Genomic DNA, 25,375 nt, shown 5'->3' with positions numbered 1-25,375 from the left:
TCGACCGATCCTGTGATTGTCCAGGATGATATGATCGAGCATTCAAACCTTAATTGCTTTACTTAATTACCAAATTAATTTAGGCATAATTCTATTGCATAGTCTAGGATGATATCCTGGATGATGTCCAAAAATAAAAGATACCTAAATAGATCTGACGACTGATTCTTTTTTATTTAAGCCTATCATCCCGGCCGAAATGAATATCGTCCAGGAAGATGTGCTTAATGACGGCTTCCTTAACCATGATTCCCTAATTTGGGTTTTTGTTTTTAACTGATCTTCCATGCTGATTTTTGAATCATCTTGAAAGATGTGAGTAAAAATAGAAAACTCTAAAACAGTTAAAAAATATCCCCAAGTGTGTGTGTGTGTGTAAGGTTACTTAGCATCAGGAATCATATCATTTTTAATTAACTCAATAAAAGGTAAATTATTGCAAACTGACTGTGACCTAGTCTTAAGCTGGTTCAAATTATAGTTTGATATTGTGGACCTAAAATATTAGTAGGCAAGGCAGTCGTAGAGAAATAGAAGTATTTTCTATCATCAAAATTATATTCGCTGAAATCATATTCATAATAAACTCCCCCTTTTGATGATGGAAAACAATCAAAAAATCTCACCTAAATAAAATGAAAATCAACTCAAACACTACTCCCCCTTTTTACATCATAAAAAAGGAGGAGGAAAAAACTAGAAATGAAAAAAAAAATAGAAAGAACAAAAAAAGAAGTATGAAAGAAAAGTTTTTTTTTTTAAATCAAATCATGAATATGACAAAGTCTCCATGTGATTTATTTTAAAGACTTGTAAGACAATTGAGTTAACATCATCGAAATCCTGAAACGGTAAACTATCCGATCTTGTTAACCCTAGCTCGAACTTCTCTTAGGGAAAAATCGCCTTTCAAAAACAAAAGATCTAACTCAGAAAAAACAATTGGATAAGAAAAAGAGATCCATTAAAAACTTGGTTTCAAAAAAAATATCTTATAGAATAATGTACCAAAGTAATTTATCACAATCATGAAATTTGAAATCAAGCCTTTGAAAATATCAAGTGACATATGAATTCTTTTAAGTTTTAAAAGTTTGGAAGAGAAGAGAGCTTGCTTTTGGTGGGCTCATTTTATGCTTCTTTCCATTGGATATGTAAACTTTGTGTATATTTCTCAATTTGGCGTCATTGCGCATTTTTTAATTTTGGCATCATTGGCCACTTTTTTTATTTTTTATTTTACAAGCTAGATCTCTTTTCAAAACTCTTAAATAATCTCATTTGTGAGTATATCTTCCAATTATTAGAAAAGAAAAAAATTGCCCCCTAATATAAGAAAGAATAAGCCACAAAATAGAATTAAAATCATATGATAAATACAATGACAAGATGACGAACAACTTGAAATTAATGTAAGGACTTTGAACATTATAAATATAAGATAGATTACTGTAGCAAGATAAAAAAGATCTCAATCACAAAGTCTTTTTGTTAATTTGAGATAGAATTTTGTTTAGAAAAGAAAATTACATCACTAAAAGAGAATAGAGGAAGAGAAACAATCAACAATTTTTCTCCCTTTAATTGATTTAGAGATGTAAAACATTAACTACAAGTTTTCAAAATGAGAAAATATGGCATAAAATATCATAACAATAGTGATAAAAAAAGGAAAAACTAAAATAATAGGAAAAAAAAGCTAGTAATAAGTAAAACAAACAAAATGAAATAAATAAAAGAAGAAAGGTAAAGCAAAAAAAAGAAAAATCTGAATTCAGTAAACATCAAGTTCATGCATTTATGTCAATCACACCCAATCTAGTCCTTAAGATGCTGAAAGTGTCTAAAGTTAGTGGTTTAATAAATATGTCAGCCAATTGATTCTCAGTTGTCACGTTATGTAACACAATATCTTCTTTGGTCACATGGTCTCTAATAAAGTGATGCCTTATGTATATGTGTTTGGCCCTTAAATGTTGGATAAGATTCTTAGAGAAGCAGATGGCACTAGTTCTGTCACAAAGGATTAAAATTGTGTTTATAGGCAATCCTATAACAAGAATTTGTTATTTCAACTAAAGGACTTGGGCCACATAACTTCCTAAGGCAATGTACACAGCTTCAGCAGTGAAAAGTGCAATAGAATTTTATTTTCTACTAGACCAAGAAATTAAAGATTGTCTTATGAATTGACAAGTTCTAGAAGTGCTCTTTCTATCCACCATACATCCTACAAAATCAGAATCAAAATATCCAATAATCTCAAAAGAAGTATTGTGCCTAGGATACCAGATTCCTAAGTTTTGGGTCCCCAAAAGATATCTAAGAATTCTTTTAACAGCAATCAAATTAAATTCTTTAGGATCAGCTTAAAATCTAGCACAGAGACAAATACTAAACATTATTATCTGGTCAACTAGTAATCAGATAAAGTAAAGATCCAATCATCCCTCTATACTTCTTTTCATCAACAAATTTTCCATTTGAGTCCTTAACCATCTGAATACTAGAAATAATGAGAGTATTTATTAGCTTGGGTTTATCCATTTCATATTTCTTCAAGATGTCCTTAATGTACTTTGATTGACTTATAAAGGTTCCATCATCAAATTATCTTATGCTAAATCCTAAAAAGTAGAACAACTCTCCCATCATACTCATATCAAACTCCATATTCATTATTTTAGAAAAATCATCACATAGCTTTTTATTAGAAGATCCAAAAAGTATATCATCAATATAGACCTGAACAATGAGTAACTCATCTCCTACTTTCCTCAGAAAAAGGGTGGTGTCTACACTTCCCTTAACAAAATCTCTCTTTAATAAAAATGTGCTAAGCATCTCATACCAAGCTCATGGTGCCTCTTTTAATCCATATAACACTTTTTTTAATTTGAAAATATGATTTCAAAATTAGGAACCTCAAAACCTGGGGTTGCTCTACAAACACATCCTCTTTTATTACCCCATTAAAAAGGCACTTTTCACGTCCATTTGGTAAAGTATAAATCCCTTATAACAAGCAAAAGCTAGTAGCACTCTAATGTCTTCTAATCTAGCTACAGGGGTAAAGTCTCCTCAAAATTAATCCCTTATATTTGGTTGTACCCCTTAGCTACCAATCTCATCTTATTCCTAACCACCACACTAGAATCATTCATCTTATTCTTAAAGACCCATTTAGTTCCAACTATTCTTGGTCCCATTGGTATTTCTACAAGCTCCCAAATATCATTCCTAACAAATTGGTTTAATTCCTCTTGCATGGCTAAGATCCAAAACTCATCAGATAAGGCTAGATTAATGTTGGTGGGATTAGTCATTGAGATAAAGGTAGAGTGGTTCCCTTCATTCTTAAGTCTATGCCTAGTCCTAACACCTTCAGAAGGGTCTCATAAGATCAGTTCTTTAGGACGACACAAAGAATATCTCCAATCCCTAGGCAAAGTGTGTGCAAGATCAACCCTTTCTTCTAGATTTAAATTTTTTACTCCTTGGGTAATCTCACCTAATCCTTCAGTGATTTGGGAATCTACCCTCTTCTCTAAATTATTAACTCCTTTAGAAATCTCTCTAACACCATCTTCATCCTAAATTCTAAACTCCTTAGAATCAGATTCATCAAACATTACATGAGTAGTCTCCTCCACCACCAATGTCCTTTTATTAAACACCCTAATAGATTTCCCAACACTTAAATATCCTAAGAACACTCTAGCAGGTTTTGGGTCAAAGTTTCCTAAGTGTGACTTCCCATTATTACGAATGAAAATTTTACAACCAAAGATATGGAGGTGGGAAAGATTGGGTGTCCTACCCTTAAGGATCTCATAGGGTGTCATATCTAGTTTAACTCTAACATTCACCATATTTAACACAAAGCAAGCTATGTTTACCTCTTCAGCCCAAAAGTATTTTGGAAGTGAATACTCAGCAAGCATGGCTCTAGCAGCTTCCACTAAGGTTTTGTTCTTCCTTTCAGCTACCCCGTTCTGATGAGGGGTCGTAGGAGCTGAGAAGTTGGGACGAATCCCCTTATCCTCACAAAATTCTCCAAATCTCTCATTCTCAAACTCTCTCCCATGGTCACTATGGATGGTCAAGATCTCACAACCTAAGTTTTTTCTTAATCCAAGTGGAGAAGGATCTAAACGCATCAATAGTCTCACTCTTATGAAAGAAAAATTTAATCCAAGTGAATCTCGAGTAGTAATCGACAATCACAAAACCGTAGACTTCCCCCCCCCCCCCCTAAGCTGGAAGTGCTAAAGGGTCCAAACAAATACATGTGAAGGACTTTTAAAGTTCTATAGGTGCTAATATCCTTAATGGAATGGAAAGAGGATTTAATTTGCTTCCCTTGTTGGCAGGCATCACAAAGGTGGTCTTTAGAGAACTTAAGCTTGGGAACACCTCTAACAAGGTCTTTCTGGGTCAGTCTTCTAAGGGTTTCATACTGGCATAACATAACCTCCTATGCCACAACCATGAATCATCAGCAACAGTTTTTAAGCAAAATGAAGAAGCACATTCAATGTTATTTAAGTCAAGCATATAAATATTATTAATTTGCTTTCCCTACAAAACATTATTATTATTTAAGCTGATAATGAAAGTGTTTTCAAATAATTTTATGATGAAGCCCTTATCACAAAGTAGACTGATTCTTACCAACTTGTGTTTCAGTCGATCTATAAGCAAAACATTTTCAGTCAAAAGGTTCTTGGAATTTTTTATTATACCTGAGCCTAACACTTTCCTGGTGGTGTTGTCTCCAAGAGTGACCTTGCTTCTTATCCTGATCTCTAACAAAACGAATTTATTGGCATCTCCAGTCATATGTCGTGAGCATTCGCCATCGATGTTCCACATGCTCTCATGAGGCCTTTTGTGAGAGTTTACCTTCAAAAATATCAAATGTCAAATTTAGAACACAAATAGGTTTGGTTCCCTTCTTATGAAAAGAAGAATACAATGTATGTGTATTATGTTATGGATCATGCATTTTGGGTCTCTACACCCAATATGTATTATGGTGAATAGTGCAAGTGTGTGAAATGCGCCCTAACATGCCACATGAAAAACATCTAACACTAGGAAAAAGATTTACTAATCTACTTGGGTGGTGATGCTTCCTTTTAACATTATGTGATGCATGTAATGTTGGTTTGTTATTTTTAAACGATTTTAGATTTGCTTTTAGTGAATCATGCTCAATAATCAATTCAGAATTCTTTTTATTCAATTCATAAAAGTCATCAAGTAATGACATGTGATTGCTATCAAGTTGAGTGTGATCTGTACTTAAAATTTCATGCTCTTTTCATAAATTTGAAACTTACCATTTCAAACTAGCATGAGTTTTCTTAAATTTTCTATATGATGCATGAATATTTTCACAAACATCAAGTAATTGGTTATAAGTTGGTTCAGACATCTCTTCTTGATCATACTGATAAGGATGATCACCCATCAAGCACAAGTTAGTGGTCTCCTCTTTAATTTCAGTCTTAGATGAGTCAGATGCAGAATTCACCCAAAAATCCTTTTGGAATCATTTCTTGTCCTTGTCATTTATGAACTTGGGTTTCTCCTCACTCTTCTCCTTGCTTGAGTGATCCTTAAGTATAGGACAATCAATTTTGATATGTCTAGGCATCATGCTTTCAAAACAAACAACATGAGATGAACTTTTATAATTTTTGCTACCCATACCTTTGTTCCATTTCTGATGGTACTTGTGATTCTTTCTTAGAAAGCTTTTAAATTGCCTCATGATTAAGGTAACATCATCACTTTCAGACCCGAAAGAATTAGTGTCCGTGTTGTTGTCCTTCAGCGCCATAGTTTCTCCTTCTTCTTTTTTTACATGTATCAAGATTTCTTTGATTCACCCCTTGCTCACAAGCAATGAGTGATTCAAGTAAGTTATCAATAGAATAAGTATTCAAATAATTGGATTCAATAATTACAGTGATCTTAGCATCAAAGGAAATGGCAAACATCTCAAAATTTTATTGACTCTTTCATAACTAGTTAACTCTCTTCCTAAAACATGCAATGAGGTAACAAATTGAGTAAACCTAATATACATGTCAAAAATTGATTCAGTAGGTTCCATATGAAAAAGTTCGTAGTCATGTAATAAAATATTTAAGTGAGACTTCTTAACTTCATTTGTTCCTTCATAAGTAATACACAATCTATCACAAATTTCTTTACCAGTTGCACAAGTTGAAACACACATATAATCTTCAAATTTCAAAGCATAGAAAAAATAGTTCAAATATTTCGTATTAAGTTACACTAAATCCCGTTCATCAAAAGTTCATTCAGTAAAAGGAAGTTCCATTTTAATTCCATTAATTTCATGAGAAGGAGGTAAATAACCATCTTTAACAAGCATCCACATACGATAATTAATCGATTATAAAAATATAGACATGCGAGTTTTCCAAAAATTGAAAGGATTATTATCAAAGAAAGTTAGTCGGGTAATATAATACCCTTCCACAGTATTACAATTACCCAAGTTAGCCATAAATAGAAATTCAAAAGTTTTCAAAAACTGGATTTCATGAATCTCGCTCTGATAGCACTTGAAAGTTTGTTAGGGATGTTAAGCCCTTATGAACTAGTCCTAAGGCTAACCAAGAGATGGGGGGGGAGGTGAATTGGTATTTAAAAAATTTCTCAATCAAAACACAAACTCAAACCAAAGTTCACTACAAAGAAATCAAAGTGCATAAATCAAATGTGGAAGCAGTAATAAAGAACACATAAATTTATAGTGGTTTGGACAACTTGACCTACGTGCACTCTTCGGAGCCTCTCCTCTGGGTATTACACTAAACACAGTGTCTCTCCCTTTTCCCCCACACCAAGGCGGAGAAGCCTTTACAAACCTCCTTTTTACCATCCCAGTGAGGCAGAGAACCCAACTCCTTTTGCTTCCTCTAGAAGTAGGCAGAGAACCTAACTCCTTTTGCTTGCTCTAGAAGCAGGCAAAGAACCTCAATAAAATATTGAAGTAAACCTCTCTAGAACTAGGGACCATAGATCCTTGCTTTGAATAACCTTTGTGAAACCCCTCATAAACTCCCCCTTATAAGATCTGCTCTCTCTATCCCTTGTTCTCTCTGTCCTCTTTCCTCTCTCAAGCTAGGACAATAGCAAAAAATACTCTTTTGGGTAGAACAAGAGGTCCTATATAGAAGAGCTTGACAAAAGCTCTTAATTGCAATAAACTAACTTTATTATCCAGGATGATCTGAATATCATCCTATACGATTAGTACAAATTTAGCTCAGTCAGCCAGGATGATTTGAGATGATCAGAAGGTTTTGGTTTATATCATTAAGGCCAATAAGATATCGTCCTGTACGATTGGTACAAGTCTTTGAATATCATCCAGAACATCACTCTGAATAGATGTCTAGATGATGTAAAAAAAATTTGATCATCTAGGCTAATCTCACTATCGTCCCGAACAATTAGTTTAATTCAGTACATATATTCCAAAGCATCGCCCTGAATAGAAGTAGGCAGATGTTTAATTGTTCAGGAATAACTAAGGTTTATGAACTGATCATCTCGGCCGATCCTGCGATCGTCTAATGATATGATTTAGTAATCAAACCTTAATTGCTTTCCTTAATTACCAGATTAATTTTGGCATAATTGTATTGCATCATCCAGGATGATGTCCAAAAATAAAAGATACTTAAATAGATCTGACGGCTGATTCTTTCTATTTTTAGCCTATTGTCCTGGCCTATACGAATATCATCCAGAATGATGTGCTTAATGATGGATATCTTAATCAGGATGTCCTAATTAGGGTTTCTATTTTTAATTGATCATTTAGGCAAATTTTTGGATCATCCCAGTTGATGTGAGCAAAAAAAAAACTCTAAAATAGTCAAAAAATTTCCCCCAAGTGTGTGTGAGCAAGGTTACTTTGTATCAAGAACCACATCGTTTACAATTGATTGAAAAAAAAGGTAAAAGATTACAAACTAACTCAGACCTAATCTATTGATTCTTGAGCTGGTTCAAATTATAGTTTGATCTTGTGACCTGAAATGTTAGTAGGCAAGGAAGTCGTAGAGAAACAGAAGTATTTGCTATCATCAAAATTGTAATCCCTAAAATTAGATTCACAACAATAATATGGTTCTTAAGGTGCTAAACATTTTAAAAGCAAGTGATTTTGTAAAAATATCTTCAAATTGATTTTCAGTAGCTACATGATGTAGCTCAATTTCTCTTTTAGTGACATGGTCTCTAATGAAGTGATGCCTTATATCTATATGCTTGGTCTTAGAATATTAGATTGGATTCTTTGAGATGCAAATGGCACTTTTCTCATCACAATAAATTAGAATAATATCAATTGAAAAACTTAAGTCTTCTAGTTGTTGTTTTAACCATTGAACTTGGCTACATAACTTCCTAAGGCTATGAATTCAACTTTAGTAATAGAAAGAGCTACTGAATTTTATTTTCTACTAGACTAAGAGACTAAGGAGTTCCCTATGAATTTATATGTTTCAAAAGTACTATTCCTATCAATCCTACAACCTGTAAATTTTGAAATAGAATATCCAATAATTTTAAAGGAGGAGCTATGCCTAGGATACCAACAACAACAACAACAACAACATCAAGCCTTTATCCCACTACGTGGGGTCGGCTACATGAATCCTTTTTCTCCATTATCAAGCCTAGGATACCAAATCCCTAAATTTTAAGTTCTGAAAAGATATCTCAGAATTCTTTTAGCAAAATTTAGATGAGATTGTTTTCGATCAGCTTTAAATCTAACACTTATATAAACACTAAACATGATATCAGGTCTGCTTGTAGTTAAATAAAGTAATTATCCAATCATTCCTCTAAATTTCTTTTGATCAATATATTTGTCTTTAGAATTTTTATCTAACTCACCTAAGTAACTCATAGGAGTATTTATTGGTTTAACATTATCCATTTTATATTTCTTATGGATGTCTTTAACATATTTTGATTGACTAAGAATGGTGTCATCCTCTATCTGTTTTATGCTAAAACTAAGAAAGTAACTGATATCTCCCATCAAACTCATTCAAATTCCTTACTCATTGTTGTTGAAAAGTCATCATAAATTTTTAATCATTGGATGCAAACAAGATATCATCAATATAAATTTGAACAATAAGAATTTAATCTCCTACCCTTTTTATTAAAAGAGTGGTGTCTACACTTCTTTGACAAAAGATTTCTCAAGTAAGAAAATGTTTAACCTTTCATACCATGTCCTAGGTGCCTATTTTAGTTCATATTATTCTTTCTTCAATTTAAACACATGATTAAGAAACTGTGAATTTTAAAAACCTAGAGTTCGCTCAACATAAACATCCTCTTTTATCACCTAGTTAAGAAAAGCACTTTTAACATCCATTTGAAATAATTTAAATCATTTAAAGTAGGAAAAAACTAGAAATAAACTTATTTCTTCAAGTCTGACTATCGGGGAAAAAGCCTCCTAAAAATTAATTTCTTATATTTGATTGTATCCCTTGGTCACCAATATTACTTTATTTCTAGCCACAACACCTGAATCATTCATCTTGTTTTTGAAAACCAACTTAGCTTCAACAATACTTTGATTTTTAGGTCTTTCAATCAACTCCCAAACATTTTTTCTAAAAAATTGATTCAATTCTTTCTGCATAGCTATAATCCAAAATTCATCAAAAAGTGCTTGATTCATATCAGTGGGTTCAATCATTGAAATAAATGCTGAGTAGTTCACCTCTTTGCTAAGCTCATGCCTAGTTTTAACATCTTCACTTGGGTCTCCTAAAATAAAATTTTTAGGATGAATCTTAGAATATTTTCATTCTCTAGACAATGCATTTTTTATTTCAACCCTTTCTTCAAGATTGGTATTTTTAATTCCTTGGGTTATTTCTTCAACATCTTATTCTTCCAACTTTGACCCTCCAAAAATATTAGATTCATTAAAAACTACATAAGTGGTCTCTTGAACTATTAAAGTCCTTTCGTTAAAAATTGTTTAGGATTTACCAACACTTTAATATCCCAGAAAATTTTCCTCATCAGATTTAGGATCAAATTTTCCTAAAAGAGTTTTACCATTGTGATGAATAAATACCTTACATCCAAAAACATATAGATATAAGAGGTTGGGTGTTCTTCCCATAAGAAGTTCATAGGGTATCTTATTCAACTTAGATCTAATATTCACCCTATTCAAAACATAACAAGCCGTACAAACTACTTCAACCCAAAAATATTTCAGAAGTGAATATTAAACCAACATGTTTCTAGCCCCTTCTCTCAAAGTTTTGTTCTTCCTTTCAACAACCCCATTCTATTGAGAGGTCCTAGGAGCTGAAAAGTAATGATATATGCCTTTCTCTTCACAGGAAATTTCAAATATTTTATTTTCAAATTCTCCTCTGTGAACACTTTGAATTGAAAGAATTTTACAACCTAGCTTCATTTGAATCCAAGTAGAAAAAAATATTAATTCATCAAATGATTTATTCTTATGTGATAAGAATCTAATCCAAGCGAATCTTGAATAATCATCAACAACTACATACCCAAAAACTTTCCTTCATAGACTTACTGTACTATTAGGTTCAAAATGATTCATGTGAATGACTTCTAATGGTTTTCTAGTTTTAAGATCCTAAATTAAATGAAAGAAAGACTTGACTTATTTTCTTAATTGACATGCATCATACAGATGATCTTTAGTAAAGATTAATTTGAGTATTTTTTTTAACCAATTCTTTGTGGGTAATCTTTCTAAGATTTTTTAAGCTTGTTTGATTAAAGTCTTTTATGCCATAACAAAGATTCATCAGTGATAGTTTTGAGACAAAAAATAGTAGAAGATTTAACATAATTTAAACTAAGCATGTATATTTTATTTACCCTATTTCTATATAATACATCAACTCTATTTTGGCTTATAATATAACTTGTAGGTAAAAAATTAATATTAAAACCCCTATTACAGAGCTAACTAATACTTAATAGGTTATATTTTATGCTTTCAACCAATAAAATGTTTTTAATAAAGAAATTATTCTTGTTATCAATCAAATTTGTACCCTGACCTACTATGATATGAATTGAGTTATATCTCCAGTCATATGTTTCAAATATGTACTATCCACATACCAAATGCTCTCACGAGGGCTTGTATGAGAGCATTTCTACAAAATTATCAAATGTTAGACTTTGGAACCTAAATAAATTTTAGTTCTCTTCTTGACAATAAAAAATCATATGCATGTTTGATATTCTATGATTTATGCATCTTAAGTCTCTTCATAAAATGTGTTCTAGATTGAATCATACAAGTGTGGAAAATATGTTCTATCACTCCACATGAAAAGCATTTAACACAAGGAAAAGGATTTACCAATCAATGTGAGTTATAATGTGTTTTCCTATATTTTGAAATCATATACTTTTGATCAAGATTATAAAATTGTTCAAGGATGAGAGGTGTCTTATTTTCTTTAAAAGCTTTCAATTTTTCTTTAAGTTTTGAGTTTGCACTTTCTAAAACTAAATTAATAACTTTTAACTCATGTTCTCTTTGGTCTGATTCATCCATAAACACCTTAAAATTATTTTCAAGTTTAATATAGGATGTTTTTAAAGATTCATGCTTCTTATTTAAATCATCAAATTCATCCACAAAGCCATGTGGTTGCTAACTATGGATGCATGATCTTTCCTATAATTTTCATATTCTTTATGTAAATTTAATGATCGAGGTTAAGATTAGCATGTAATATTTTAAGCTTCCTATATGCATTATGAATTTTCTCAAAAGCTTCAAATAGTTTATTGTAGGATAAGTCACATACTTCCTCTTGATCTGAATGATCAAGTTTATCTTCCATTAAGCACAAGTTTGTGGCTTCCTCTTCTGCTTCTATTTCTGAGGAGTATAAAGCTAAGTCAACGAACAAAGCTCTTTGCATTCTTTTCATTCCCTTCCTAATATAAATATTTTCCTCAACTTTCTCCTTGTTAGGATTTGTTTTGAAATTTAGGCAATTAGTCTTTATATGTATAAGCTTTCTGCATTCATAACAAATGACGTCATTAGAAACTTTTGTATTATTATTGAACTTACCTTTGTTCCAATATTGACGTGTCCATTGCTTTCTCTTAAGGAAACTTTTAGATTGCCTAATCATGAGTGCAATATCTTCTTCATCCTTAAGCATTGATTGATTAATTTCTAAATCATCCACTTTTAGAGGTATATTCTTCTCTTATCTCGTGTCACTTGCATCAATCTGCCTTTGACCTCCTTGCTCATAAGCAATTAGTGATCCAAACAGATTGTCAATAAAATATATCTTCATTTCTTTTAACTTAGTAATGACAGTTATCTTTGTATCATAAGTAGTAGGTAAATAATATACGATTTTATTAACTCTTTCTAAATTATTTAGTTCTCTACCTAAGTCATGCAATAAGTTAACAACCTAAGTAAAGCATTTGTACATATCAAAAATTGACTCATTAGGTTTCATACGAAAGAGTGCATAGTCATGTAATATAATATTCTACCTAGATTTTTTAAACTCATTTACCCCTTTATAAGTTTTGCAAAATTTATCCCAAATTTATTTTCTAGTATTATAAGTAGAAAAACTCATATACTTCTAAATTCAATACAAAGAAAAAATTATTCAATAAAATTTACATTTAGTTGTGATAATTCCCTTTTTTCTACAGTCTATTTAGTAATAGGTGTTTATATTCTAATGACATCTATAAGTCTAGTAGGTCTAGTATAACCTTCTTGTACTAATATCCACATGCGATAGTCAAGTGATTATAAGAAAGTAGACATGCGAGTTTTCTAAAAATCAAATGAAATGTTATCAAATAAATATGGTCTAGTGATTGAGTATCCTTCATAAGTATTTAAGTTTCCAAAAGTAGCCATGATCATGTTTCAAAAAGTAGTCTAAACCTTAATTTTTGAAATATGCTCTAATACCGCTTAAAAGTTCATGTAGGTTATTAGACCAAAATGAACTATCCCAAGGCTAACCAAGAGGGGGGTGAATTAATTATTTTAAAAATAAAAATTTCTTGGATTTTCAGAAGTATGCAGTTGTTTATATATGATTATATCAAAATATTTCTCAACCATAAAACTTTAAAGTGTGATAAAATAAAATATAGAAACATAAAAGTGAATAGAAGAACACTAAATTTATAGTGGTTCGGTCCAAACTAGATATACATCCACTCCTTGGAGACTCCTTATCAAAGAATTATACTAAATCGAACTTGCTCTCCTTTTACTCCCTTATTAAAGTGGAGAAGCCTTTAAAAACTCTCTTCTACCAATCTATTGCGACAGTGAAGTGATACCTTTTACATCCTCTAAGTGATGGCAATGTACCATCGTCCTTTCTCACCCTCCTTGTGATGGCAGAGAACTTTAATATTTTTTCACTCTCCTGATGATGGCATAGAACCTTAGTCCTTTTTCAACCATCTTGTGATGGCAGAGAACCATCTTCCTTTTTCACCCTCTTGGTGATGGCAGAGAACCTTGACATAATGTTGAATATCTTCTATAAAAAGCCTCCATAGGAGATGGGCAAAACTTTTAAGAAGACAAAGAGATCCTCGATTTAGGCAACCTTATGAATCCCTCACAACATCCCCTCTATTGATCTCTCACACTTCACTCTCACAATCTCTCCCAAATACTCACACTCAATGGCACTCTTAAGAGAAAATCACATCGAAGGTCTTGAGTGTCGGTTTTTAGGACTTCTTATATAGGAAATATAAGAAAAATCATCGAGAAATTAAAAATTTTAAGTGAACTGACTTCATATCATATATTACAATAATGGATTATTTATGCAAAGAGTTCAAAATTTTTGTTACAATCCTATATGAACCTAATTTTGTACACTGTCAATCGTCTGTACGAACTGACATCGTATAGTATGAATAGTTCAAAACTAAATGTGCTCATTTGGTACGATATTGTACGAACCTTATTTCATACACTATCAATCATCTGTATGAACTAACATCATATAGTATGAATAGTTAATATAGATCATGCTTTTTCTTGTACAAATATGGACAATCCAAATTCATGCATTGTTAGTCATCCGTACGAACTAACATCGTATAATATGAGTAGTTTAAAAATGAACGTGTTCATCTAGTATGATATTATACGAACCTTATTTCATATAATGTCAATTGTTTGTATGAACTAACATTGCACAACATAAACAGTTTAAAAATACAAGCCATGATTAGATTAACTGGATTTTAGAGGAAAAAACATGACAAATCGTATAGTACAATTGGAAATCGTACACTTCGATTAGTTTAAAAATTTTAAGTTTCTACTCTCTCCCCCTATGTGTGCATGCATGGTTACTCAATTACAATCACATTCTCTCAAACTCAAGCAAAAAATTATAGACTTTATTATATAAAATCTTAATCTACTCTTTCTTGAAGTCTTAAGTAGTCTGGAGTATGATTTTCTTGAAATATTAGAACAAATAAAAATAACCAAAAGTATTCAATATATGCTAGGAGAAATAATAAAAAAATCAACACAATAATTAGTTTTGTTATCATACAAAATCATAAGCTCAACCTTGATTTCTGAGTTATAACACATCTAAAACGAGAAAGACAAAATTGGGAATAGAGGGAGTTTATAACTACTTAAGGATAATTGATGGTGAGTTAGTGGCCGGAAGGGAGGAGGCTCGGTTGAGGCGAGGTTGGGCTTGGGTCAGTAGAACTCTTGATTTGATTCGAGTAAGACTTGAAGTCGGTAAGCACTATAGTGATGGGCCTAACTAGGCTGGGAGAGAGTTCACGTCCATTTAGAGATTCATGTTGGGATGATTTTGACTCCAAAGAGAAAAGGAACACCCCTTCGAGGATGATTTCTTTCCATTTGGATACTTGGACCCAATGAATAAAAATTTCCCGCAGAAAGACAAAGATGTGAAGATATAAAGAACATCCCACTCTCAAAGCACTTGCACCATTTCTAGGATTAAAATATGGGTTGTTGACAGTAATACCCAACCACTTTTATTTTATGCTGACCCTGGGTTCTAAATTAAGTGGCACTTACCACTAGTATAACTCGAGCTTATAAGTTTATATTTTTGATGATAACATATATTGTGGTTCACATCTTATTGTCTACTTATATTTGTAATATATTTTTATTTATTTATGTACTAACATTTTAAGAATACCATGCACCATCCCATAAAGATTCAAGGCTCAAGAGTGGATAGAATAGGTTTTGTTGTAACATTTTTGGTAATATTCATTGATGTATTTTTAATTTCTTGAGTTAAGTCTTATAAGGATGTATGCTCGCTTGGTGACCATGCATACTCACACTCAAGGGGAGTGAGTTGAGTCAAAACCAGAAGTTCAAGTTTTGAATTAATCTTATTGGATGATTTATATCATTTAGGAGGATAAGCTCATTGAACTAATTTTACTGGATGATTTCGATCATTCAGAATGATTCGTTATGATCTTGGAAAAAAGCCACAAATGATAATTTAGGCAAGGATTAAAGATTTAAATTTTGTTCTGATCATCCCGGACGATATATATCGTCTAGGATGATCGATACCAATTATGCCTAAATTAATCATGTGATTCGTAGACTAATAATAATTAAATTATTCAATCAGATCATCCTGGATGATCTGTATATCGTATTGGATGATATTTGCTTACATATTTTATTTTTCAAAATTATTCAAGATGAAATACCATAATTTTTCTTCTAATCATCCATGACGATTCATAATACAAATTTGAATTAAACATCCAGGACTATCCTGATATTGTCTAGGAAGATCAGGTCAAATTTTACATATCGTATGGGACGATCCTGTGCTCGTCTAGGATGATACTTGATAATGGAATTAAGTTTTTAGGGTTTTTTGAAGCCCTCTTTTAAAACATAGTATATGGGATGATCTTGCGATTGTCCTAAATGATCTTTACCGCCAAGATTGATTTCTAAGGTTTTTCAAAACCCCCTATTTAAGCTTTGTCAAGGTACTTGGTAACTGTCTTTGGCAGCCATTGTGTCTTCATTTTTCTAGAGAAAACTTGAAGAGATAACTTGGAAGGGAGAGAGGAAAGGGTGGAGTTTGAGAGAGGAAGAAGATCCTTGGAGGGGGTTTCAAATGTGTGTTGAGGGGGTTTCGCACGGTTGCCCTAGCAAGCATGAATCTTAGTACCATCAGATTCAAGGTTCGTCTTGAAGGAAGTTTGGAAAGAAGAATATCTTTTTGGTGTCAAAGGACCCGGCTACTCCGTCGCACCGGGGAAGGTGAAAGTATTTTGTAAGGGCTTCTCCGTCTGGTTGTGGGGCCTAAAGGAGATTCACTAAAGGTTTAGTTCAATAATTATAGGGGATTCCGAGGAGCGGATGTTGGTCTTATTAGACCGAACCACTATAAATCTGGTATATTCTTTTTATTTATTTTACGCACTTTATTTTTATTATGATTAATTGCTTTGGTAAAATCTCTAATTAATCTTTTTAATATTAATTTAATTTTTTTTTACTGCAAGATATAAAAAGATTTTCTTTTAACCCTAACAAACTTTTAAATGGTATAAGAGCAAGATTCATAAATTAAGTTTTTGAAAACTTTTGAAAGTCAGTCAATGGTTAATTTTTGTAATTGTAATATTATGGAAGGATGTTTAATCACCTGATCACCTTTATTTGATAATATATTTTTTTTTTTTCAAAATTCACATGACTACTTTTTTGCAATCAATTATTTATCGAATGTAACATATGATTTTAATTAGTTATTCTATACCATCTCATATTATAGATTAAATGAAAATTGATATTCCTTTTAATCAATGGAGTAGGGTAAAATAAATTAATGTTCAATTAAATTCTAAATGCTTGAACTATTTTTTCTGTGCTTTGAATTCTAAAGATTGTATATTAGTATCTATGTGCACTCCTAGTAAGAAAATTTGGGATAAATTACACACTTCATATGAAGGTACTAGTGAAATCAAGTAATTCAAGTTAAATATTTTAATACATGATTATGAATTAATTTACATGAAATCTTATGAGATGATCTTAGACATGTATACTAGGTTTATTCAAATTATGACATCATTACATACTTTAGGTAAAGAATTTTTAAACTAAAAAAAATCAATAAAATTCTACGTTGTCTACTTGATAAGTTTGATGTCAAAGTTATTGCTACTTGTGAATCAAATATTTTGAATAAATATTCTATTGATAATTTAATTGGCTCACTATAGCCTACGAGCAAAGCTTGGGCCAAAGACTTTTGGATGTAGGTAAAAAAATAGTATTAAAATCTAAAGACATGGAGAAAAGTTGCTAGTAGATGATGAGTGTGATGACTTAACAAGTAAATTGAAAAGACTATTAAAGTACAAGCATAAGCATCAACAAAAATGAAACAACGGTAAAAATGATAAAAATATTAAGATTTTTTCTAACATTATTTATTTTGGATGTAAAAAACCTGAACATATTTAAAATCAATGCCCTAATTTAAAAACTCTTGCTGCAAAGGAAAATGACAAAGCTAAGAAATTTGTAAAAAGGGTAAATAATAAAAAGCAAAAAATTTCTTAGGCAGACCTATTTTCTGAATCATCATACCAAGAGCAAGGTAATGAGGCATAAAGTTTTGTTCATGTGTTTATGTGTTGTAGTTAATGTATGCATATATGTTCTTTATTTTATTTTGTTCATTATAAATGTTTTTTTGTGTTGTTCTTGATAATTTTTGTTTTTTTTTTGTAATAATTTTATTTTATTTTTCTTGTATGTTTTTTTGTGATTTATCTTGGATCTATACACACAAATCAATGTTCATATTGTATTTCTTTAAAAGAATCAATTTACTTCTCTCAAATTTTTTAAAAAAATGAAAAGTTTACCTCCTTTTTATTTAAAAAATTAGTAAGCAATGACTTACTTCCCTAAATCAGTTAAAGGAAGAAACATTGATGATTGTATCTCTTCTTCTAACTCATTTAGTGGTATATTTTCTTTTTGAAGCAAAATCTTTTTCAAATTTAAAATTGAACTTTGAAATTGAGATATATTCTATCTTCTTCTAGTAATTTATCTCATATAAAAAATGCTCAAGGTCATTAAATCTCTTTCAAGTTTTTTTTTTATCAGGTTGTTGCATTTATCATATGAATATGGTTATGTTTGTGGTTTATTCTTCTTTATCTTAGAGAGTGAGTTTTTCTTCACTTTTATCTAGAGGATATCCTCACAATTTAAAGTTTTTTAAGGTTTCAAAAGGGAGCTAGCTCGCAAAAATGATACGAGGTATAAAATGAGTCCAAAAGAAAATTGAAAAGATGCGCAATGATCGCCAAAGAATTAAAAGATACAAAAAGTGTACCAAAAATAAAAAGATGCGTAAAGTGTGCCAAAAAAAAAATAAGAGGTACAAAATGAGCCCACAAGAAATTAAGCTTCATTCTCTTTGAAATCTTTAAATCTTTGAGTAATTCATGTGCTATGATATCTTCAAACACTTGATTTTTTTAAAATTATAATTTTGGTTGATTACTTTATAATATTATTATTTCAGATATTTTTCTCAAAAGAAGTTTGAACATATCACTTTTCTTATCTAAGTTTTTGGTTGAATTATATTTTTATTTTAAAAAGGACTTTAACCTATGAGGAGTTTGAGCTAAAATTGATAAAATTCAAATTTCTAACCTTTCTTGATGTTAGTGCAGTTAATTCATTTCTTACTATATTTTTGAATAAACTCAAAAGGTAACTATCTTATTTTAAGAAAATTTACTGAAATTAATTGATTCTTCTTAAACATTAACATCACCCCAACTGATCAAGTGTCGGTTTGATTTTTGTGTTTGTTTTATTTTTGTTTTTTGTTTCTTTTTCTGTACTTCACTTCTTTTTGATAATGTCAAACGGGTATAATTTGTTGTATTTGTGTTTAAATTGCATATGTTAATCCTATATTTGCTTTAGTTTATTTATTTTATAATTTTTTAAAATATTTTTTATTTAAAAAGACATTTTTTAATTTCTCTAACTTTTAATATAATTATCTTAGTGAGGGGGAGATTAGGAGAAAATATTTTTAAATTTGCAAATTCAAATAGTAATATTTGTCATCATCAAAAGGGAGAGATTGTTGCAACTCAAGCTTATGAGTTTATTTTTGATGATAAATAATATTATGGCTCAAATCCTATTGTCTACTAGTATTCGCAATATATTTTTGTTTATGTGAATACTAACTTTCAGGAATATCATACACCATCCAATAAAGATTCAAGGCTCAAGATTGGGTAGAATATATTATATTGAAACATTTTTTATAATATTCATTGACGTATTTTCTATTTCTTGAGTAAAGTCTTATAAGGGTGAATGCTTGCTTGGTGGCCATGTACACACACACTTAGGGGAGTGAGATTGAGTCAAAACCAGAAGTTCAAGTTTTGAACTAATCGTACTTGATCATTTATATCATCCAAGAAGATCAGCTCATTGAACTGATCGTACTGGATGATTTTGATCATCTAGAATAATTCATTATGACCATGAAAAATAGCCACAAATGATAATTTAGGCAATGATTTAATATTCAAATTTTTTTCCAATCATCCCGGATAATCTAGATCTTCCAGGATGATTAATACCAATCATGCTTAAATTGATCACATAATTATAGGACTAATTATGAGTAAATTATTCAATCGGATCATCCTAGATGATCTGTATATCGTAATGGATGATGTTTGCTGACATATTTGACTTTCCTAAATCATCCAAGATGAAATACTATAATTTTTCTTCTAATCGTCCATGACGATCCACAATATCGTCCTGAATGATTTGTATAAATTTGAATTGGTCATCCAGGACTATACTGATATTGTCTAGAACTATCAGGCCAAATTATGCACATCGTACTAGACGATCCTGCGATCTTGTAGGATGATATTTGACCACAGAATTTAGTTTTTAAGGTTTTCTAAAGCCCTCTTTTTAAACGCATTGTATGGGACAATCTTTCGATCATCAAGATTAATCTTTACTGCCAAGATTGATTTTTAGGGTTTTTCAAAGCCCTTTATTTAAGCTTTGTGAAGGAACTTGGTAAGTGTCTTTAACATTCATTATGTCTTCATTTTTCTGGATAAAACTTGAAGAATGAATTTGAAAGGGAGAGAGGAAAGGGTGGAGTTTGAGAGAGGGAGGATCATTGGAGGGAGTGTGGAGGGAATTTCACACGGTTACTCCAGCAAGCTTGCACCTTAATACCATCAGATTCAAGGTTGGTCTTGAGGGAAGTTTTAGAAAGAAGAAGATCTCTTTGGTGTTAAAGGACCCGGCTACTCTGCCGCGCCAGGGAAGGTGAATGTGATTTTGTAAGGGCTTCTTCACCTAGCTATGGGGGCTAAAGGAGAGTCACTAAAGGTTTAGTTCAATACTCGAAGGGTGCCTATGAGGAGTGAATGTAGGTTAGGTTGGACCAAAGTACTATAAATCTAGTGTGTTCTTTCTGATTATTTTTCGCACTTTATTTTTATTACGATTAACTACTTGGGTGAAATCTCTGATTAATATTTTTATTATTAATTCAATTTATTTATGCTGCAAGATATAAAAAAATTTTCTTTTAGTTAAAGAAGTTTTTAAATATCCAATTCACCCCCTCTTTGTTAGTATGAGGACTAGTTCATAAGAACTTAACAACCCTAACAAATTTTCAACCACATAAACATTAAATCTATTTAATTGATTGATTTCATTATTTATATTTTTTTAGGTTTCTTTTCTTGCATGCCTCTTTTTTGTTTTAGCCTGAACAAGTTTAAAGGCCCATGAGGGAACATAAAAAATTTTTTCTACTCAAATTAAATAAAATTTTTATGCTCACATAAAAATATTAACGATTTTAAGAAGTAAGCTCGGGTCCGTCGGGAGTTCATATGCATTCATATTAAAGTCTTCTCCTCCTTGTTAGACACCTCCCCGCCTATGGGTTTTTACATACCACTTGACCTATTAAGGTGATGTTCTGTCAAGGGGATGTTATGAAATCTCTAAAGAAAAATATATTTTCTAAACATGATTTTAAACTTGCTTCATACTATGTCATGCATTCAAAGTCAACTAGCATGCCTTATATTAGAGATAAATTAAAGAGTAAAAAATTAACTGCATTTTTTATGCATAATCACCCTACATAAGTAAAGGGGCCAATTTAGACATTCTTTAAAAGTTAGCCCCAACTCCTCAAAAATTAAATAACAACCCATCAATCTTACTTAAAAGATCAGATACATGATTTTAAAGCACCTAGGTGGTTAACTAGTTTCCCAATCCAAGACAAAGTAAGTCTAAATTTGCACTACATTTGCTAGGTACATACTCATATCATTTAGTGACAAAACTATACTTAGGATCTAGCGCAGACACAAAATCATAAATCTCCAACTTTCGAGAATATAATCACAACCTTCTAATATATTGATAACTCGAATTAAAATTCCTCTTTGATCCAAAATTTAAAGCTAAACATATAAGATAGACTAAGACATTTCTAAATCATTTATGAATCCCAAAATGCCTCTTACTTCTCCGTTGGCCTCTAGAAATAAGTTTTCAAATTTTGATCTAATGTTAGTTGGAATTCCAGTCTCACTCCTTTGATTTCACTCTTTAAAAATCTCAAAAATAAAATTTTTATGATTATTTTAATTAAGAGTTTTTATATGAAATTCAAGTTTTGTATGATGTAATTAATTATTAAGGCTTGCACTTGCAGGAAATTTAAAGAGTCCAAATAAATTTAAAAATTCAAATAATTTTCTTTGGGAAAATAAAATTCAATGATGATTATTATCATCATATTTTGACGATCAATTATAAATAATACTTTCATTTATCTCGAAGATGTATTATTTATTATTACGACTTCGAATATGAAATTAATGATACTTTATCCTGACTATCATAGTGAAATACTCAATCAAACGTCATTTTGGGGATCATATGTGATTCTTCCTTGAATTTGATTATCATAATCATGATAAAGTTTACAAATTTTTTGTCTTAACCCATTAGGGAATGATATTATCATCTCCCAAAGTGATATATCATTCATAATGATGCGTTCATCTTCAAAATTGAAACTTCCAGAACTTAAAATATTCCAAAGAAATTTAACTCCAATTTGCTTTGCCTCTTTCTAAAGAAAAGCTCTCTTTTTCAAACTTCAACTCAATATGCAGCAAAGAACCTAAATCCATTCCACCCTCCTAGTGAGGGACAGAACTCGATGATCTTTGGCCTTGAAGATTTTCTCCCTAGAAGAACCTAGAAGAATAACAAAGACACTTCGAAGAATGAAAGAAGAATTTTTCATGGAGCAACCGCGAGAACCCCCCAACACACAACCTCTTCTTCTCCTTTTCCAAGCTTTAAGACAATTCAAAGGGCTGTTATATAACTCTCTGAAATGGAAAAGAATTTTTAAAATTCTAATCAATGTATTTAAATACAAGGCTTTCAAAAAATCATAAATTTTTGATTCTATTATTTTTTATCGTATAATACGATTTGGGTTCAGAAGCCTATTTTGTCCAATACATCTTGAATAGTTATAGTACGATCTATTCAAACATTACATACCAATTGTATAGTGTGATTATTATATCATACAATACTATTAGTTCATTTATCTTAAGATCGTATTGGACAAACTCTGGGATAATTCAAAATCGTCTCTACCAATCATCTAGACGATCTACATGGTATAGTACGATTAGTTCAAAAATTAAGATTTTATCGAGGATGATTCCTAGTAAAACTCATATTCATCTCTACCAATCATCTAACATGATCAACATCATACTGTATGATCTGCCATATTTTTTAAACCTTTATTTAATTGATTAATCACAGGTATTAATTTAGGTAAAAATATAAATATCATAAAGTACAAACTGGTTCATATAGTAATATCTATTCAAAATTTAAAATATTAATATACCTTCCTAAATTTTATTGGTGGCTATAATTTCCACGATAAATGATAGTCTTGTACGATCTAGTTTGTACAGTATGATTAGTTCAAAAATCTTAATTACTCAATTAAGTATTTTAATTGATTTTCTGAATAATATATCATATAATACGATCTCATTTATACGGTAAGATTAGTTCAAAAATATGAAATTCACTTTCTCACTTGCCTGTATGTTTGTAGACGACCGCCAAGTTAGCGTACTCATTTACATGACTTTGACTCAAGAAAACTATAAAAAAAAAATGTCTTACAAATATTATCCTATTCTACCTAGACTTGAGTCATAAATCTTTCATTGTACAACACATGACATACCTGAAATGTTAATACATATAAAAAAATATGAGCTAGAAATTCTAGGAGAAATAAATAGACAATTAATAATATTTGTTATTATCAAAATCATACTATTGGTATCCTAGATTGCAACACAACACCCTCCTGTTTAGTGACAATAAAGTTTGCATATACCATTAGACCTAGATGCGAACTCCAGAGTCATTAGTCTCTCAACAATTTCATCCAAAGAAATATGTCTAGGGGGAAAGTTAGGTTAAATAAATAAAGTATATTAGAAAGAAGCAACTGACTGCTCAAGCTTCTTATCAGACACCTATTCCTCAACAACCTCTCTTTGATAGTCCTCTCAGCAACAACGATAATGTCCTACATGACTATCTCGTGCTCGGGCTTACTCGCCTTCTGCCAAAGAACTTTGCTCGATCTCCCATGCATGCTTCTAGGAAGAAAATGAGGACCCCTCACATCCTCCATACCTTCAAACCCTCAGATCCTACGTCCCACTACGATGGTAAAAGGAGTAATCACTGTTAGGAAAGTTGCTATTTGCATGTTTTACATTCTTTCAACTTGTATAGTTTTGATGATTCCAAATATTATTGTTTTATGTGTTATTATCTCCTAACATTTTTTGGAAGATTTGTATTTGCTCTTGTGTGTACTAACATTTCAGGTGAATCAAACTCTCAAACACGAAGTCTTCAAATAATATTCATTAAGAAATACTTTTAGTTTTTGAAGCTTAAAATTATCATTTGAATAGTGGACGTAGGTCAAGGTTTGACCGAACGACTATAAATCTGGTGTGTTCTTTCTTATTTTTCTTACGCATTTAATTTCATTGTAAGTTGTTTACTCATGTTGAAAAGTTTATTTTTTAAACTTTAAATTTAACTTGCATTAATAATTAAAAGGATTTTCTAAAAATCCAAGAGTAGAAGTATAATTTTTAAATTACCAATTCACCCCCCATCTTGGTTAGCCTTGGGACAATTAATTAGGCTTAACATCCTAATTCATATTGAACGAGTTCTCAAGAAGTGGTATCAGAGCAAGGTTTCAAAATTATAAGTTTATACTACTTTTTAAAAAATGAGTATGGCTAATTTTAGAAACCATAAATTATTAGATGGATATTTGATTGTTAGACCACCTTTATTTGAAAATATTTCTTTTGATTTTTATAAAATTTGAATGTCTACTTTCTTGCAATAAATTGATTATCGAATGTGACATATGATTCAAAATAGTTATTCTGTTCCGTCACGTATTATAGATGGAATCAAAACTGATACACCTTTTTCTGAATGGAGTAGAGTAAAACAAATTTATGCTAAATTAAATGCTAAATGTATGAATTGTTTGTTCTGTGCTTTAAATTTGGAAGATTATATGAGAATCTCTACATGTACTACCGGCAAAGAAATTTGGAATAGTTTATGCATTACATATGAAGGTACTAGTGAAGTCAAGCAATCTAAGTTGAATTTTTTGATGCATGACTATGAACTCTTTAGCATGAAACCTTATGAGACGATCTTAGACATGTATACTAGATTTATTCAAATTATAACATCATTGCATGCTTTAGGTAAAGAGTTTTCAAACTTTGAAATAGTCAATAAAATTCTACGCTGTTTACTTGACAAGTTTGATGCTAAAGTTGTTGCTATTTGCGAATCAAAAAATTTGAATGAATATTCTATTAATAATTCTATTGGCTCACTCATTGCCTACGAGCAATATTTGGGTCAATGACTTTTGGATGCAGTTGAAACAATAATGCTAAAAGCGGAAGACATGGAGAAAAGTTGCTTAGTTGGTGAGGAAAGCGATGACTTAACAAGCAAATTGAAAAGTCCACTAAAGCACAAGCA

Source organism: Dendrobium catenatum, unplaced genomic scaffold (genome assembly GCF_001605985.2).
Source record: "Dendrobium catenatum unplaced genomic scaffold, ASM160598v2 fragScaff_scaffold_860, whole genome shotgun sequence".
In the NCBI taxonomy this organism is placed as follows: Eukaryota; Viridiplantae; Streptophyta; class Magnoliopsida; order Asparagales; family Orchidaceae; genus Dendrobium; species Dendrobium catenatum.
The sequence above is the reverse complement of the archived record's forward strand: the minus strand, read 5'-3'. Positions refer to the sequence as shown.